The 17,442-nt window shown below is 45.6% G+C and overlaps 1 protein-coding gene across 4 annotated transcripts in view; it reads right to left on the reverse strand.

Annotated features, from left to right (window-relative positions):
- Positions 1-17,442, reverse strand: part of PSPH (phosphoserine phosphatase) — a 210,024-nt gene that overhangs the window by 61,532 nt on the left and 131,050 nt on the right. Inside the window, exon 1 of one of the 4 annotated variants that reach the window (XM_086958483.1) lies at positions 5,482-5,654. The exons of 2 other annotated variants lie outside the window; for them this stretch is intronic. The gene's annotated coding sequence lies outside the window, so the exon portion shown is untranslated. Of the gene's footprint in view, positions 1-5,481; positions 5,655-17,442 lie in introns of those variants that run through there. One more of the 4 variants, XM_086958484.1, reaches the window with a different exon arrangement.

Here is a 17,442-nt window from a genome sequence, read left to right on the forward strand (position 1 = left end):
TTAAGAGTACAATAGCCATCGCGATAGCTCATCAGGTTAATGCAACTGCTTCAGAGACTGGACTATGACACACTTTACTCCCTTTCAGGGCAGCTAAAATCAGACGTACCGAGATAGGAAGTATCAGTGTGTGTTGTCAAGGTTTGAGACTTTGGGGAGGTAATACTACATGAAAGAACAGTCATTACAACTCAACTGGGCTTGGAAAATGCAATTGCTGTTTTGAGAAATGTCAAGCCAACAAGTGGGAAATGCTGGACAAATTCTCGAGCAAAGGGCAACGAATGAACTACTGAGTTTCCAAAACACTTACCAGCCACTGAAACTATGGATCAAAAATACAAACGGCGATCTTACATCTTCACAAACATATGGTTTCAAGAAACCTAAGCTGTAATAAAAATGCTACTAAGATGGATCAGAAGGTACAGTGATTGCTGCTGAGATCGGGCTGTTTTCTGCAGATTACAGGTTCGAACACTGATGGGGCTGGCACAGCCTGTCATCCTTCTAAAACGGATACAAAAAATGAGTGCCCTTGTGAAGCATATTATCATCATGCTTATCATTAATTGAGAGAAGTTTTTATTTGATCAGTGTCCTTGCCTACATCTCAGTTTTATGTCGGTAGCATGTCCCCGTATGCTGCTGGCGTGTGGATCAGGGGGCATCAATTCTGTATGATAATGAACCTGACAGCATGAATAACTGCAGTGCCCATGTGTGCACCTCTGGCTACTCTCCAGGTGGGGAGAACAGTTCAAATCACAGCCTAGATTTCCACTGGCAACGTGTTCTTGTGAAGGGCCTTTTTAGTATTCTATTTACCACGACTGAAATGCAATGTACAAGGATTACTGCGCCTGGGCGGTGACACAATAAATGTGAGCACATTTTGAAATTAAAACAAGCACTCGATGCATCTTTTTTCAAAATTGAAGAATCGCAAATAATTGGTTTCTGTATATGACAATGAAATCATTCTTTAAAACAGAGCTGAACTAGCATATTTAATAAATAGGCAGAAACGTGATTTCTCGACTCCTGAAGTGAACAAAACATGCATAATCCATCAGTTGTATAAATTAATAAGATTTAGGTGACTCTAGCTTAAATCACAATCAAATCATAGGAAAGAAATATGTTAAAGGGCAACTTGAAAAGGCTAAAATACAGACACACAAAACTATTCTCTTACTAAGAAGACATTGATCCTCCACAGACTGGTTACTAACCTCTGTGGTTAGAAAGGATGAATACTGAGGAAGCTGAACTGATGCTGCTTAGGAGTGGTATCCTCACCTCCCAGTAAAGAGAAGATCGTTTTAGTAGCCCCACCCTGTTGACAAGCAAGGACCTCCAATGCAAGCATGGCTGGGTCCCTTGGTTATATTATAAGGGAGTAAGCCAGGAGGAGAAAAGGAATGCAAAACTACCACAGGCTAAAGAGTCAACAATAAGCTTTTATCAGGTAGCTGGACTATTTAATGTCTTCTCTAGTGCCCCATGGGGAATGAATAAATATGTTGTTAAGGTCACCATAATTTACAATATGCGTCCAAGCCGGACAAATCTTGTCTGAAACATGAAGAGCAGTTTTACTCAACTGCACTTTGCAATGCTGAGTCTTATATTGACAAGTTTTCTGATTATAGGAGTAAGCCTAAAAGTTACACAGTACAAAGTGTGTGGATTGAAGAGCGTGGGCTTGCTAAATATGGGATGCATGCCACGGGACGCTTAATGGCTGTCTATTTGTGTTGTATTGTAATTGGATTTATATAGTGCTTACTACCCCTGACGAGGCGTCAAAGTGCTTTTCTGGTGAGTAGCACGCTACTCTGGTACCCATAAAGGATTAGTGTTGAATTAGTGAAGTGTAATATGGAAGTAATTTGAGTGGTGGAAATGTTAGTCAGTTATTTAGATTGAGAAGGATAGCGCTTGTTACCCCTGAGGGGGTGTTGAAGTGCTTTTTTGGTGTATATTTGAATTGCAAAATTCTCACCCATCTCTACCATTATTAGATATTTTCTAAACTGATGACACAATGCCAAATCTGTTAAGTGACTGCATATATATTTTAAAACATATGGGGCCTTAGTCGTCAAGATAAGAGTAAACTGAGAGACAGGTCTGCTGGTAGAAAATGCATAGGATTTAAAAGACAGTACTGCTGTCTGAAGCTTGACCCTGCTTCACAACCGGGGCCGGAAGCGTGAGGGGTAGGATAATCGCTGATCCAGTGGACGTCAGCATGACTCTACACCTCTACTGTCAGCACGTGCCGGTACACGTTGCCGTGATTACTCGACCAAATTCGGCTATGTCATAAATCTACAGGTACCACTTTCTACCAATGTTGGGAGTACCGGGAGCAGTAGCATAGGACGAATGCTGGGAGGACCGGGAGCGGCCGCATAGGACGAATGAAAGAAACTTTCCTGAGACAGGTTGACAACAGGAGTTTTCCCTCCACTCTCCCAAGGGGCAAGTAGTAGTTACATTTAGGGCTTGACATTTGGCAGGCATTTTGGAAGTGGAGAGTGGCACAGGCCACACCCGCACAGTGGTTTCTTGCCACCAGCTGGTAAGAACAGAGCCCCCTTCTTCACACTTAGGAAGTGATGAATGCCTTGGACCCACTTGGGCCAACACGGCAGAAACATGTTGACCATTTATACGACAGGTAGGGGACAATAAATTCCCCACACACCGTCCACTGATTTTAATATCATATTGTTATTAGTCACATTAAAATGTATTTAAAATAACTATGATTGTTATCCTCATTCACATTCACATTCTCACGGGCCCCAACTTAGTTTAGAAGTGCATCCATGTCGTCAGGTGTATGCCTGCCCTCTATCAAACCAAGTTTTTAAAGGGGGAGGACTGGTCAATGATGAAGCATGACACCAGGTGGTGTGTGAGACCAGTCCGTCCCATTTTGTGAGATGCCCTCACTCACAATACAACCGTAACTTCAATAGGGTCACTATACTAGGGGCAGCTCTTTTTGTGGTAAACAGTTAGTATTGGAGGCTGCTAGCTCCTAGAACCCCGCGCCTCTTGTTCCCTCCTCCACGCATCGTGGAGTGCATCTGTGATTAAGAACAGTAACATATGCCCAGACTTGGTTACCATGCTCACTGTGCCACTGGATTCAGGCTAGCCTGGCTGATGAGGGGAGATACCCCAAAATCAGTCCCAGGATGCTTGTTTCCAGTCCTGGGAGGCCCTGACTTGGCAGTTCGGACTGGACTGTTCCTATGAGGAGCAGAGTAGAGAATGATTTGCATATGGCAGGGTCCAAATAAGGGTGGAGTGGTGAGCAAAAAATGATGGATTAAACCCAGATCTGTGACACGGGGTGCATGTTTGCATTGCCCAGCATTCAGTCCATTGCCTGTTCTTTTTTACTTATAAACAGTGATTGGCAAAGCCACTGGGTCTCGCCTTTGAAACCTATTGCCATTTTCAATAGTTATAAGCCATGCTGTACAGCCTCCCCGATGTTATGTAGTCAGTCTATAGAAACCAAGTTTAAAATAGGCCATATGATGCAGCAGGCATGCAATTTTGTATAACAGAGCATCATGCATATGCGAAAGCCAATTTTTTTAAGCACTGATGAAGAGAGTTACCCAAGTGTGGGTGGGGTTCCGGAACAAAGAGGGTTGGGGAAAGGGGAGCACCACTGAGGATGCGGGTTCGGTGAAAGAAATGCAGGAAAACCGAAACCACTCAGAGGGTGGCGGTGGGGAGGTGTAGACACCGGTGAGAGAGGAAGAGGGGGCAAGAAACAGAGTGGGGGCAGGGAGGAAAAGGAACAGGCAAGAGAGGAGGTGCAGGTAGGGAGAAGCAACACAGAGGTTGGGGAGGGGAAAAAAGAAGCAACAGGCAAGAGAGCAACATGGAGCGGGGGAGAAGCACAAGGGCAAGAAATCAACAGGGGGAAGTACATGACGGGGGCTGGTGGAAACATACATGCAACAGAGAGCAACACGGAGTGCGAGGAAGAGGAGTACATAAGAGAGAACACATGCATTCTTATGGTGTGCTTCATCCAAAAGAAAAAAGTAGTGCTTGAAAAGCAAACAAATTAGAATCCGGCAAATGAAAGTGACAGGGGAGACAACCAATGGGCAGGCTCCATGGCCCTGTATGTCCTTGGTAAGCTCCCGGTAGGTCTTTCGCTGCCGGACAGCTTTGCTGTCTGGTAGGCTCGACGTAAAAACATAAGGCAGCAGCAGCAGGATGACTGTCAGCCAAAGACAGACATCGCTCTAAGACTTACAGCAATCACAGAAGCATTCCGACCTGTTTGAAGGAATGTTGAATTAAATTATGGGGGTGTTATGCAACGTTATGTGCTTGCTAATAACTCCTTAAGAGTTCGAGCGCCGTGGAGTTCACCCACACGGCACATGGTTTTTCTTGTCAGACGTGTTATCTAATAGAAAGTCTCTGCCGCTTGGCTGCTTTTTTTGGCTAACCTTAGTCTACAGTTCAGAGGAAATTATTGCACCATAACATGCTCGTTACCTATTATGCATTTCTTATATCATACCTTATGGATGCGCTGTTATGAAAGTCCACTTCAAGGTGTATCATCACAAAAACACGGAGAAACGTGTAAGAAAAAATGAACCATTCTATTCAAGTGTGGCTGACGCACTGCAGCGTCATGGTAGGTGTGTGAGATATTGTACATTCAACATACGTAGCTCCTACCTCAGCTTCACATGCACAGCGGTGATTAATTATTCGTAAATTATAAACCTTCAAATCTGTGCAAAGTACTGGAAAGATATTTCTATCTGCTCCTATTTCAAACCAGTTTTCGAATATGATACAAAGGTCGTGTCGTGCCATTGAAGTAGGTGCAGCATTATAATTATTACTATTAATAATATGGTGTATTAATTTTTTTATTATTAATGTGTTTCGTTATTTAAAGTTGGAATATGGGATACGGAGCTTCTGGTGTGCGAGAGGCCAATTCAGCTTTTTATCCTCCTGGGGTTGATTAACCGAGGGCCAAGGATGTGGGATAATGTTATCTGTTATTTAAAGTGCGGTGAGGCTAAACGACTATGGAAGCAGGCGCTTTTTAAATTAATAGTATTAATAAGCATTTGAAGAATTAACCTTGTAGATTATCACAGTTGCCTATTTTTAGTAGGTTATTTTCCCACATTCTCCCTCACACAGTGGACAGTGTATTGGAAAAGAATGCCCAACGGGGTTCTTAAATGTGTGTGTGATCAACAGGAGTTCTGCCGGGAATCACAGGGTGAGCCTGGCCGCCTGCAGCAGCGCTGCGCACCTTCTGGAGGGATACAGGACAGGCAGCTGATGCCTGCACTGGCAGAGATTGCATCAGCAATAGCATCACTGCAGATGCACAGGCAGCAGCCAGCTGTGCTCTCTGCAGCAGTACAGAGCAGGCATAAAGGAGAAAAGCTGCATACTCACATGGGCCCCTGTCGTTGTCAGGCGCTGTTCTTCTCTGTCAGTGCTGGGAGCTCGGGCCTCATCCCCTGCGCCGGCTGGAAGAGTCTTCACCGCCTCTGCCTTAAGTGCATGTTACAAATGGTCCTGTGCACACTGCTGAACCAGCTCTAATCCCCAGCAGCCGGCTTCATTGCGGGCTTTTAAAGGAGGACCATCCCACCTTAACAGCGGCACGGACGTCACTGGTTCGAACGCGAGGAGCTGGGCGGGGCGTGTGGGCTAACGTCAGAGGGCGGCCCTGTCACTCAGAGTACAGTAGCCTGTCAGCGGGGAGAGAGGGCGGGCCGTCGCCCCCTGCAGCTGTCTAGCCTCTGGGAAGAAGCGCACTAGTATTTATTTTTATTTATTTAATGCGTTTCTATATAGCACGGACTTTACCCGAAGGTGTCAGAGTGCTTCACAGTAGGAACAGAACTGATACACGAGGAGAAACATTACAAATGAACAAATTACAAAAGCAAACGTTAAGTTACATGAGGCAAAAATGACAACTGTGAGCAAACAAAATACAAGAGGTAGAAAACGGTGCATTACAGGAGGTAAAAGTGACATGTGTGCAGGTAACAAAAGCATAGTACAAATAGAGGTATAATACTGCAATACATGGCAGGCACTCAAGCACAAGAACAAACGTTACGTAGGCAATTGTGGCACTTGGGCAAGATTATTCATTTATTTATTTATGCATTTTTATATAGGGCGGACTTTACCCGAAGGCGTCAGAGCGCTTCACAATAGGAAGAGAACTGATACATGAGGAGAAAATTACACGTGAACAGATTACAGAAAAAGACGTTAAGTTACATAAGGTAAAGTGACAAATGTGAGCAAACAAAATACATGAGGTAGCAAAATGTGCACAGGAGGACAAAGTGACAAGTGTGCAGGTTACAAGAGAAAACAAAGTACAATTAGAGGTATAATACTGCAATATATGCTAGACACTCAGGCACAGGAGCAAACGTTACGTAGGCAATGGTGGCACTTGTGCAAGTATCAAAGGCAAACAAAATGTGAGAGGTAGCAAACCGTGTGTTACAGGGGAAAAGTGGTGTGTGCATGTTACAAAAGAGTACAAACACAAGTACAAGGATAATACTGCAATAAATGGCAAACACTCCAACCACAAGAACACACTGGGAAGGCACTTCCATAGTCATGGAGAGTAGAATTTTCAGTACTGGGAGGTCTTCCTTCAGATAATAGAGAGGACGTGGATTACTTGTGGAGGTGTCTTTGGAGGAGGAGAACTTTGAGGTCCCTTTTGAAGGCCTGGGAGGAGGTGGTGGTCCGGAGCTGAGGTGGAAGTGAGTTCTAGATTCTCACTGCGTTGCCTGAAAAGGATTGGGCCATTGTTCTTTCCTTCTTGAAAGTGGGCGGTTCAAGCAGTAGATGTTCCGCATTACGTGATGGTCTAGAGCCTCCAGAGAGTTTCAGTTTATTCACCAGGTAGCGAGGAGAGGAGGAGTGCAAGGCTTTGTGGGTGATACAAGCAGTCTTGTAGATAGCTCTAGCCTCGATGGGAAGCCAGGGGAGGGTGGATAACATCGGTGTGATGTGGTCGCTTCTTTTTGCCCCATAAATGAAACGAGCTGCTGAATGGAGAATAGATTTAAGGGGGGACAAGTGGGATTTGGGGAGGCCAGTAAGAAGAGAATTGCAGTAGTCAAGTCTGGAGAGGACCAGCGATTGCACCAGGGTTATAAGGTCCTGTTCCGGGAAGAAGCAACAGATTCCCCAAAGAAGGCGCAATTGGTATCGTGCAGACTTTGCAATGGAATTGATGTGGGAGATTAGATTGAGTTTTTTGTCGAGTATGACAACAAGGGATTTTGCCCTGTCATTGTATTGTTAAGTAGATTCATCTGATCCATCCATGATTGCACCGGGGGAGGGGAGAGTGAGGAGGAGAAGAGGAGGAATTCAGTTTTGGAGGGATTCAGAATCAGTTGATGAGTTGACATCCAGTTTTGAATGGAGTCTAGAGTAGAGCTTAGGATACAGACATCGTGAGTGGAGGCAACCTTGAGGTAGATTTGAGTGTCGTCTGCGTAGAAATGATAGTGGACACTGGATTCACTTAGGAGATCTCCCAGTGGTTCTAAATAGAGATTGAACAGTGTGGTTGCAAGTATAGAGCCTTGAGGAATACCTTGACCTACCGCAGACGGAGCTGAAAGACTGTTCAATATTTTGATCATTTGGGATCTATCAGAGAGGAAGGAAGCAAACCGTTTAAGCACAGTGCACTCCATTCCCATTCTCTGTTGAAGAGTGTTGAGGAAAGTGTTGTGATTGACAGTGTCAAAGGCTGCAGAAAGGTCAAGGAGAATTAGAAGACAAGACCCTTCCGAATAGAGTATCCGCAGCGCGTCATCAATCACTTGCAGCAGGGCTGTTTCAGTGCTGCAGTTTTGGATGAAGCCGGACTGAAAATTGTCAAGAAGATCATTGTCCTTGATATGACGAGAGAGTTGTTTCGCTACACATCTTTCTGTGCTCTTCGCAAGAAAGGGTAGGTTAGTGATGGGGCGGTAGTTGTTGAGGTCATTTGCAACAGCAGTGGGTTTTTTAAGCAGAGGGGTGACCTGCCCAGTTTTGAAGGGTACAGGAATGGAGCCTTGACAGAGGGAGAGGTTGACTAGAGGGGTCCAATAGGGAAGCAAATGGGTATAGAAGTCAATGGCAATGGCACTAGGGATGGGGTCAAGAGAATGGTTGGAGGGTTTTGTTTCGCGGATGCAATTGAGGAGGGCATCTTCAGAGATGGGGTCAAAGTTCTGCCAAATGACTAGTGATTTGCGCTCCTCAGGAGGGATAGGATGAGCGACCTGATCCACCAGTGATTTCACTTTTTCGAAGAATACAGCGAAATTCGCTGCTTTCTTTGTAGAATCCTCCAGCTTGGAGGTTGGAGAGAGCAGTTAGTATTCTTGATGAGTTCAAATAGTTTTTGGAGTCTATTTTTGTCTGAATCAAGGAGGGTTCTGAAGTGCGACGCTTTCCCAAGGAGGCTGTGATTGTGGTACTTGGATCTTGCTGAATGAAGCGTGGTCAAATTATCGGTGGAGGGCGCTTGCCTCCATTGTTTCTTCAGGAGTCTTAGGTGCTTCCTTTCTTCATAGAGGGATTTGTTGAACAAAGGTGCTGAGGGAATGGGCCTTTTCTTTTTGCTTTGGAGAGGAGCGACATTATTTCCATTGCAAGGACTGTGAGGCATTGGGAGGTGAGTTCGCCAACATCTAGGTTTGGGTCTAGTCTTGGAAGTGACAGCAAAGCTGAGTCACAGAGGGAAACGGTGTCAATATTTTTAGTGGCACGAAACCAGGAGGTAGCCCTCTTAGCTTGGCCAAGAGTTATAGAGTGTGCAAGGTGAAGAGAGAATGGGAGGAGGAGGTGGTCAGACCAGTCTACATGAATAGGGGTAGCGATAGAAAGCATGCCTGCTTTAGAGAAAACAAGGTCCAGGATTAAGCCCTTGGAGTGTGCTGATTCTGTGCAGTGTTGGATAAGATAGTTTGCAGAGAGGAAGGCAGCCAGCGAGTTTGTGGAAGAGTCTTGCGGTGAGTCCCAGTGGATATTGAAGTCACCCACGAAGGTCTGATTGTCACTTTGCGAGTATTGGTCGCTGATGAGGTCAGTGAGTTCCTCCATAAACGCAGGGCCGCTGCCAGGCGGGCGGTAAACTGCATGGAATCTGAGGGGTGAGCGGTGGTGTAGTTGAAGCTCAAGAGATAGGCATTCAAATGCGCGGAAGGAGCTGATAGGAAAAGCCTTAAGTTGAAGGGGGTTTCTAAAGATGACTGCAACACCTCCCCCAACTTTTTCAGTTCTGTCATTTCTAAAAATCGAATAGCCTGTGGGTAATAGGAGATCAAACAGAGTGACAGGTATCGTTAAACCAGGTCTCTGTGAGGAAGAGCATGTCAATATTGTGAAAGGTGATGGTATCGGAGATGTCAAGTTTGTATTTTCTTGCAGATCTTCAGTTGTGGAGCAGACAGAGCAGCTCTGTCAAAACTGTTTTGATAACGGGGGCACTTGGGCTATATAGAGTGTAGGGATATTGTATTTAGAAGGGGGTGCACGTTCAGGTTTAGGTGGATGCTTGCCTCTGACAGAGGAGATGGTCGGAATAGTGTAGATAGTTGGGTTACTCGGAGATGCAAGTTGAGGAAGGGTGGCGTTCAAGGGCTTGTGTGGATTAATGATGCATGCAGACGACTGGTTATGCCTGGCTATACTGGGGTGAGGGGGGGCGAGGTGCATCTCATGGGAAGGTGAGAATTTTCCAAAGGAGTAGAGGTGTAAGGAAAAGTGGAGATCTTGGAGCTTAAAAATGAAATGGTAGCTACAAGCTGGGAGATGGAGGTGATAAGAGCCTAGCTTAATTTCAGAAAGAGTAGGGCAGAGCAAGGAACGTTGTGTGGCTCGATGGAAACAGGAGGGGGTGGAATTGATGGCGAAGACAGGACAGGAGGAGAGTTGGGGTCTAGGGTTCATAGGACGGGAAAAGTGGAGATTGAGAGCGGGAGTTGGTGTATCAGAGGTGCAGGGCGGGTTGTCTTTGTTGGCGTTGCAAGAAGGAAAGGAATTAAGGACACATTTAGGGGGAGATGGGTGCGGCTCAAGGCGGTGGGGTAGAAGGAGAGGGGAGGACTGTGTGGAATCATAGGGAAGTAGGAGGTTAAGGCGGAAAGGAGGGGAGGTGGTTGGAGAGGTCCTGTCAGCTCGGAGAGGTGGCTGTGAGGGACCGGGTATCTGGCAGAGTAAGGGGGGTTGGGAGAAAGGGAAGTTGAATAAAGGAATTGGTTCTGCTGGCCCGAGGGAGGGAAATGGAAAGAGTTCCCCAAGGAAGAGAAGTGGTAGTATAGCAATTCTGGAGGAGTGGAGGTGGGGGGGCAGGAGAGAGATGCAATGGGTTTGTGGGGAAATTGGAGTAAATAGCGAGGAGAGGAGGAGGTAGAGAATAGGGGGAGAGGGAGGAATAAGAGGAGCTTAAGGAAAGTTAACTGGGGGGGGCGGTGGAGGAGCGGTGGACTAAAAAGGAGGACATGCAGGTAGGAATAGGTGGGAGGAGATGTGATTGGAGTACCGGGACGGTGCAGATTGGACGAAGAGTGAATTAGCTAGAGGTAAGGCTGAAGTGATAAAGGGGGGTGTACTGTGGGGGGGAGGAATGAGAGAGGAGGGCACAGGAGAGGGGGAGGGTTGATGTCCGACCTGTGCTTCTCAGGGGTGCAGCCTATTAGAGTGTGGGAGGGGGGGGGGGGTCAGGGGAGGAGAAAGGGAGAAATGGGTGGAGCTAGATAAAGAGAGTCATGGGATGACCCGGTCGCAGAAGAGGGGAGTAGGGAGGGGAAGAGGTGGTCAAAGAGAGAGAGAGACAGGTGTCTTTGCCTTGGATCATGACAGTACCGTTGTTCTAGAGCGAGATTGTAAGGGAGCCGTTGAAACACGCAGATGGGGAAATTTTTAGTTGTTTCCCATGAGAGATAGAGGAGGTGACGTTAAGGGAATTATATAAGCTGGTGGACCAAGAGAGGGTGTTGCGAGTGAAGAAAATGAGATCGTTTTTGAGCCTCCCAAACCGACCATTGTAAAATTGGTCAACAAAAAGGGAAGCAGGGAAACGTTCAATAGTGTTATACTTCAATCGTTTTACTGAAACTTTCATCTGTGTGGGAGGATAAATGATTTTGTAGCAATTACTTCCAGCCTTAACTCGAGTGGTGGCCATATTGGGACAATGAGGAGGAGGAGGGTGGGGGGATAAGAGAAGGGTGCTACTAGGAGAGCCGTGGTGAGGAGAAATAAAAGGACGTAGAGGGGGCACATATTTCAGACGTCGGGTGAAGATAGCTGAACTAATGTGCCGTCCGGGAGGTGAGGTAATTAGGCAAAGATCGCTAGCAGAAGAAGATGGGGGGCTTGGAAGTCTCTGTGGTTCCGCAGGTGTTTGTTGGGCCCTTCATCTAGGTATACATGATGCCACTTGTCACTAGATGATATTTACAAAGGGAATTGTTTACATATGACAGGGCCAACTGGGCCACTGTCAGAACCATCACAAAGCAAATTTAGTAAAAATAAAACAGATCATAGACGAACACCCAGTATCCACTGGCGATCCCTGTACTAAGCATCAGCCTATAGCAAAAATCACATTTGGCACCAACCGCATCATACGCCCATAATATCAACAGACTAACATTGGACCCTAATCTCCTGAGAATCCCTAACATTAGGGGCATAAAGCACAGGTGGAACAAAATCTCACTAGCATAACCAAAATATGCACAACAACCTCATCATCATGAAACCACCTTTAGAGGTACTCAGAACAGGGAGCGTAAATCATACTACTTGAAAAAACATTTCATAATACATGAAAGACATTTCCTAGCACCATAAAATCGTAATAGGGCCTGAAGCCCCGTTCACAGGCAGGACTTCAAAGTGTGGACATTTGGGCAAACATGACAGAACGGTAATGCCTGCTGCTACAGCACCTAATTCTACTGTGTGTGTGTTTAATTCTTTTAAATAGCTATACGGCCAGAGCTGCCGATTTTGCAACTAGGACACAAGGTTTGAGATTTGGAGTCGGCTCAACATGGAAATTATTTTGGGCAAATTCCTTAATCTCCTATAAAATCAACTTTGTGATCTCCATGGTACATGTTCTTTGTAGCAGGCTGTGCTATTTTATGATCAGTCAAAACCTCAACTAGACAAAACTTTGATCTTTCTCCAGAAAGAACATTAATCACCAGATTTATCTTGACATGTTTATTGTTGCCTGGAAATTGCTGGAGGCAATGGTGCTTTTAAAACCAAAATACACTTGCAAATACTGCGCCTCCACAAATCAGCATCCGGTGCGCTGGCACCGGACGCACCAGCCTAGAGCAGGCTCTAGTTGGGTCAAAGGCATGGCTAAAAAGAACACAATATTCTCTAACTATTCAGTAGATGTTTCACCTTCAGGTAACTGTATATAAAATAATGTACACCTTAAATAAACAAGCATTGGCAAAGCCAATAGTTTTTGCTTATATGAGACCTATTTTCTTTGTCAATGTTTTTAGACATGTTGCACAGCAGAGCCGGGTGCTATGTAACTTGCCTTTAAGTATAAGGGAAAAAAAGCAATACGGCGCGGCCAGCGCCGACTGTGGCATAGCACTATTTTTCTTTAACTAGGTTGCCCAGCAGCTAGCACTGCTGTGCAGTATGTCAAAGAAAAGTGCAAGGGGACAAGCTACACAATGGAGTTGTGAGGAAGGAGGGAGAGAGAATCAACAACAGACAGTGGGGGGAGCAAGGCGATGGAGGTGCAGGGGATGGAGCAGCAACAAAGGATAGTGAGGGGGAAGAAACAAGGAAAATACGGTGCAGGGGAGGGACCATCTACAATGGAGAGTAGGAGGAGGACGGGTACCAGCTGCACAAAGGAGGTGTGGAGTAGGAGGGAGCAGGTAAAAGGTGGACAGTGAGAATAGGGCGGTGGGGCAAGGAACAAGAGGGAGAGGTTGGGTAAGTGGACAGGCTGCAGACACATGCACTCTTCTAGAGTGTAATTCAATAAGTAAAAAAAGTACTTGCACGATCCTACAGCAGGTGGAAGGGAACTAGCTACAAACAGGAAGTTGTATTAGGCCCAAGCTGCATGGCAGAGACAACACTGAAACCCCGGGAGGAAGCAGGAAGGAGCAGGTGGCATTAACCAATCAAACGCAAGCAAACAAGAGTGACATTGAACCCAACCAATCGTAAGCAAGGGTTGGGCTAAAAGCATGTTTTAAGTTTTTTGTTTGTTAACAATAGATATTGCCGGCAGTGCATGTGTGCTGTTTCAGGCAAAACTAAAAAATAAATACAAGGGAAAGTAATTAGTGGGAAAGACACTATTCCAACAATTAAGGATAGGCTGCCACAATGAGCGTAAAAAAATGAACGTTTAAGATAAAGTGCTTGTAAAACATAGATTTTATTAATACACAGATTGTACCTAATACAATAATTTTTATAACTGTCCATTAAAAGCATGGACTCAGCAGCTGAGCTGATAACACCATCACACAACCTCTCAAAAAGAATACTTCTTTGACATCAGGAAGTTTCAATTGGCACCATCATTTAAAGCCAATATCAGCCTACAGGCAGCCCTTACATTTGAAGATTAACCCATTGCACACACTTATATTTCCTTCAGGCAACAGGCACCCAGGCAGGAAAGTATGTTTTTAGGTATCGGCTAGACAGTGCATGCACAGTCTCTTCGAGGCATGTTTTTATTTATTTTTATTTTATTTATTCAAAGTTTTATATAGCGCGAACAAGATCTTTGCAGATATCAGAGCGCTTCACAGAAACAGGGGGTAGGGGCAACAGGAGGGTGACTAAACAGACTATTGGGTACAATATAGTAGTCAGTAGCATAATAGGATAGCAGTCATGTACAGATATAATACCAATAAACTATCAGGTAACCAATAATACAAAACGGCGCAAAGTCTTTGATCCAGCAACAAAAGAGTTCAGGTGAACTTTGGCTAGAGGGATGGGTTATACCACTTTCTTAAAATACAGAGAACAAGGGGTAGGGGCATCAAGAGGGTGATTCAACAAACTAATGGGTACAATATAGTAGCCGGTAGTAAGTGAATAGCATAATAGGATCGCAATCATGTAAAAATATAATACCAATAGACAATCAGGTAACCAATGATACAAAAGCGGTGCAAAGTCTCTGATCCAGCAACAATAGAGTTCAGGTGAACTTGGCCATAAGGATGGCTTTTACCTCTTTCTTGAAAAATGCAGTGGAGGAGATAAGCCTGGTTTCAGGAGGGAGTGCATTCCAGATCCTGGGTGCCATTCCTGAGAAGGAGCGTTTGTATGTTTTTTCCTTCCGGAATCTATGAGGTTTCAGGAGTAGATTTTTTGTACTTCTATTGGATCTCGAACCTCCTGATATAGTCAACTTTTGAGTGAGGTAGTTGGGTGCCTTGTGGTGTACGGCCGAGTGTGTCATAACGGCAATTTTCAGCTGTATTCTGGCTTCAAAAGGCAGCCATTTCAGGGATTTTAAGTCAGGGGATATATGGGAGTGTTTTCTTGAACCAGTAATGAGTCTCGCGGCAGCGTTCAAGGAGGCTCTTAGGGGTGCGTTGTTGATAGGGGGAGTCTGCTGAGGGTCACAATTCCATAGTCTATGCGGGGGATGACTAGGGCTTGTACAGCAGTTTGGAAGTCCTTGGCTGGGAGGAAGGGTTTAAGTTTCCTCAATGTGTTGATTTGGAAATTAGCTCCTTTCGTTGCTTTGCTAATGCGCTGCTGCATGTTGAGCTTGGCGTCAAGTGTGATGCCTAAGGATTTCGCAGAATCCACGATGGTGGGTTGGACATGAGGGCAGTTAGGTGGTTGAGCCAGATTTGGGTGGTGGCAATTTTCGCAGGAGGTGAGAGCAGAAGGAACTCAGTTTACAGTTAGCATGTTACAGCGCACCCCTAGAGAAGAAACATGCTGTTTACCGTTACACCCTCCTTTCTCATCTCCCATCTACCCATCTCCAATTCAGCCCCTTCTACCCTACTCCACACCACTTCAGTCTGCCCTAGTCTACCCCAATCTACCCTACTACAATCTACCCCACTCCAATATACCCTAAACTACACCACTCAATCCATTCAATCTACCCCACCAATTTTACCCCATCTATCTCACTCCAATCTACCCCAACCTATTCCACTCCAATCTACCCCACTGAAATATATACACTTCTTCAATCTACACCAATCTAAACCACTCCAATTTGCCCCACTATAGCCAACACCAATCCGCCCCACTCCAGTCTACCTAAACAACCTCACTCCAATCTACCCCAATCTGACCCAATCTACCCGACCCAATCTACCCCACCCAACGCCAATTCAATTTACCCTAATCTATCCTACTGCAATCTACCCCAATGTGCCAATCCAATCTATACTACTCAAATCTACCCCATCCAACCTACCCCATCTACCCCACTCCAATCTACCCCATTCTATCCCACTCCAATTTAAAACCCACTCTACCCCACACAAATCTAACCCACCCAAATCTACCCCACTCCAACGTACAGCCTACCCAAACTACCCGAATCCAATCTACCACAATTTAGCTCACTCCAATCTACCCCAATCTGCCCAACCCAATCTACCTCAGTCTATCGTAATCCAATCTACCTACTCCATTCTTTTGCACCTCAATATATCCAACCCCAATCTACCCCACCTCAATCTATCCTAATCCAATCTACCCCACTCCAATTTTCTGCACTTCAATCCATCCAACCCCAATCTACCCCACTCCATCTACCCCACCCAAACTACCCCATCCATCCTACCCCACACCAATCTACTCCACCCCAATCTGCTCCAATTTGCCCACCGTAATCTACCAACCTTTCCCACTCTAATTTACACCAATTTACCCCACCTCCATTTACCGCATTTACCCAACCCAGTCTTCTCCACCTCAATTTACCACACTCCAATGTACCCCACTCCAACCTACCCCAGTCAACCCCATTCCAATCTACCCCAGTCTACCCCACTCCAGTCTACCCCATCTATCGCACTTCAATCTTCCCCACTTCAACTGATCCCAAACTACCTCACTACAGTCTACCCCACTGCAATCTACCACACTTTACCCCACTATAATCTACCCCACTATAATCAACACCAATGTAACCCTACTCCAATCTACCCCTCCAAACCTCGCCAGTCTACCCCACTCCAATCTACTCCAACCTAGCCCACTACAACTACTTCAGTCTACCCAATCTATCCCACCATAATGTACACCACTCCAATCTACCCTATCCTGCCCCACTCCAATGTACAACAATCTATCCACTCCAGGTAACCCACTCTAATGAATATCAATCTACCCTCGTCTGCCACACCCCGATTTACCCAATCCACCCCACCTCAATCTACCTCACCCAACCTACCCCAATCTACCCACTCCAATCCACCCCAAGCTATCCCACTCCAAACTACAATTTACACCAACCTACCCCACTCTAATCCACCACACTCCAATCTACCACACTCCAGTCTACCCCACTCCAATCTACTCCACGTCAATCTACGGCGCTCCAATTTACCCTAATCTACCCTAATCCAATCTCCTCCATCTATCCCAATCTACCACACTCCAATTACCCTGCTTTAATCTATCCCAACCTATCCCACTCCAATCTACCGCACTCCAATCTATCCTGGAGGAGGTGAATGAGAGAGAAGGGGTGAGTGGAAGGGCAAGAGTGTAACACAGGGCCCTCAACCTCCACATTATGAGAGAGGGGCCCAGCACCCCAGGCTGGTTGTCTGCTAAAATTAAAAAAATATAACTTTGCAGCTAGCCAGACTGGATGAGTGCTCAGCGACTGCTGTGGCCTTCTATCTATAATGGGTGAAACAACCAACTCCCCAGGATGCACTGTGAAAAAGAACTGGAATAGGCAAATCCGACCTGGATAGTTGCTGGTGAAGAGAAACGTGTCACAGGATGAAGCCCAAGGAATAAAGACACATGGAGGAGCTCATAGCTTCCTGCGTTCTCTTGCGTTTTCTAGAAAAGCGGTTACCTTTTCATCTACTCATTTCTTGGAAAGAAGCACAGAGCAGTCCCTTTGTCGATGTGACCCCCCAAGTGGCACTGTGGTAGAGTAGAGGAGAAGAGGGGAAGGAGATGCAAACCTTGGATAGGGGATTATTTAGAGCTCTAAAAGTGTCCCAATTCTGATAGAATAAATAGTGTAGGGTGAGAGCTCGAGGCATGACTAGGTAAGTGAAGTTTAAAAGTTCTATTGATCGCTTTACGGTTCTGTAGCCTTATGCACTCCCATATGTTTCGCTCACA

The sequence above is a fragment of the Lissotriton vulgaris genome, chromosome 2_1 (genome assembly GCF_964263255.1).
Source record: "Lissotriton vulgaris chromosome 2_1, aLisVul1.2, whole genome shotgun sequence".
NCBI classification, from domain to species: domain Eukaryota; kingdom Metazoa; phylum Chordata; class Amphibia; order Caudata; family Salamandridae; genus Lissotriton; species Lissotriton vulgaris.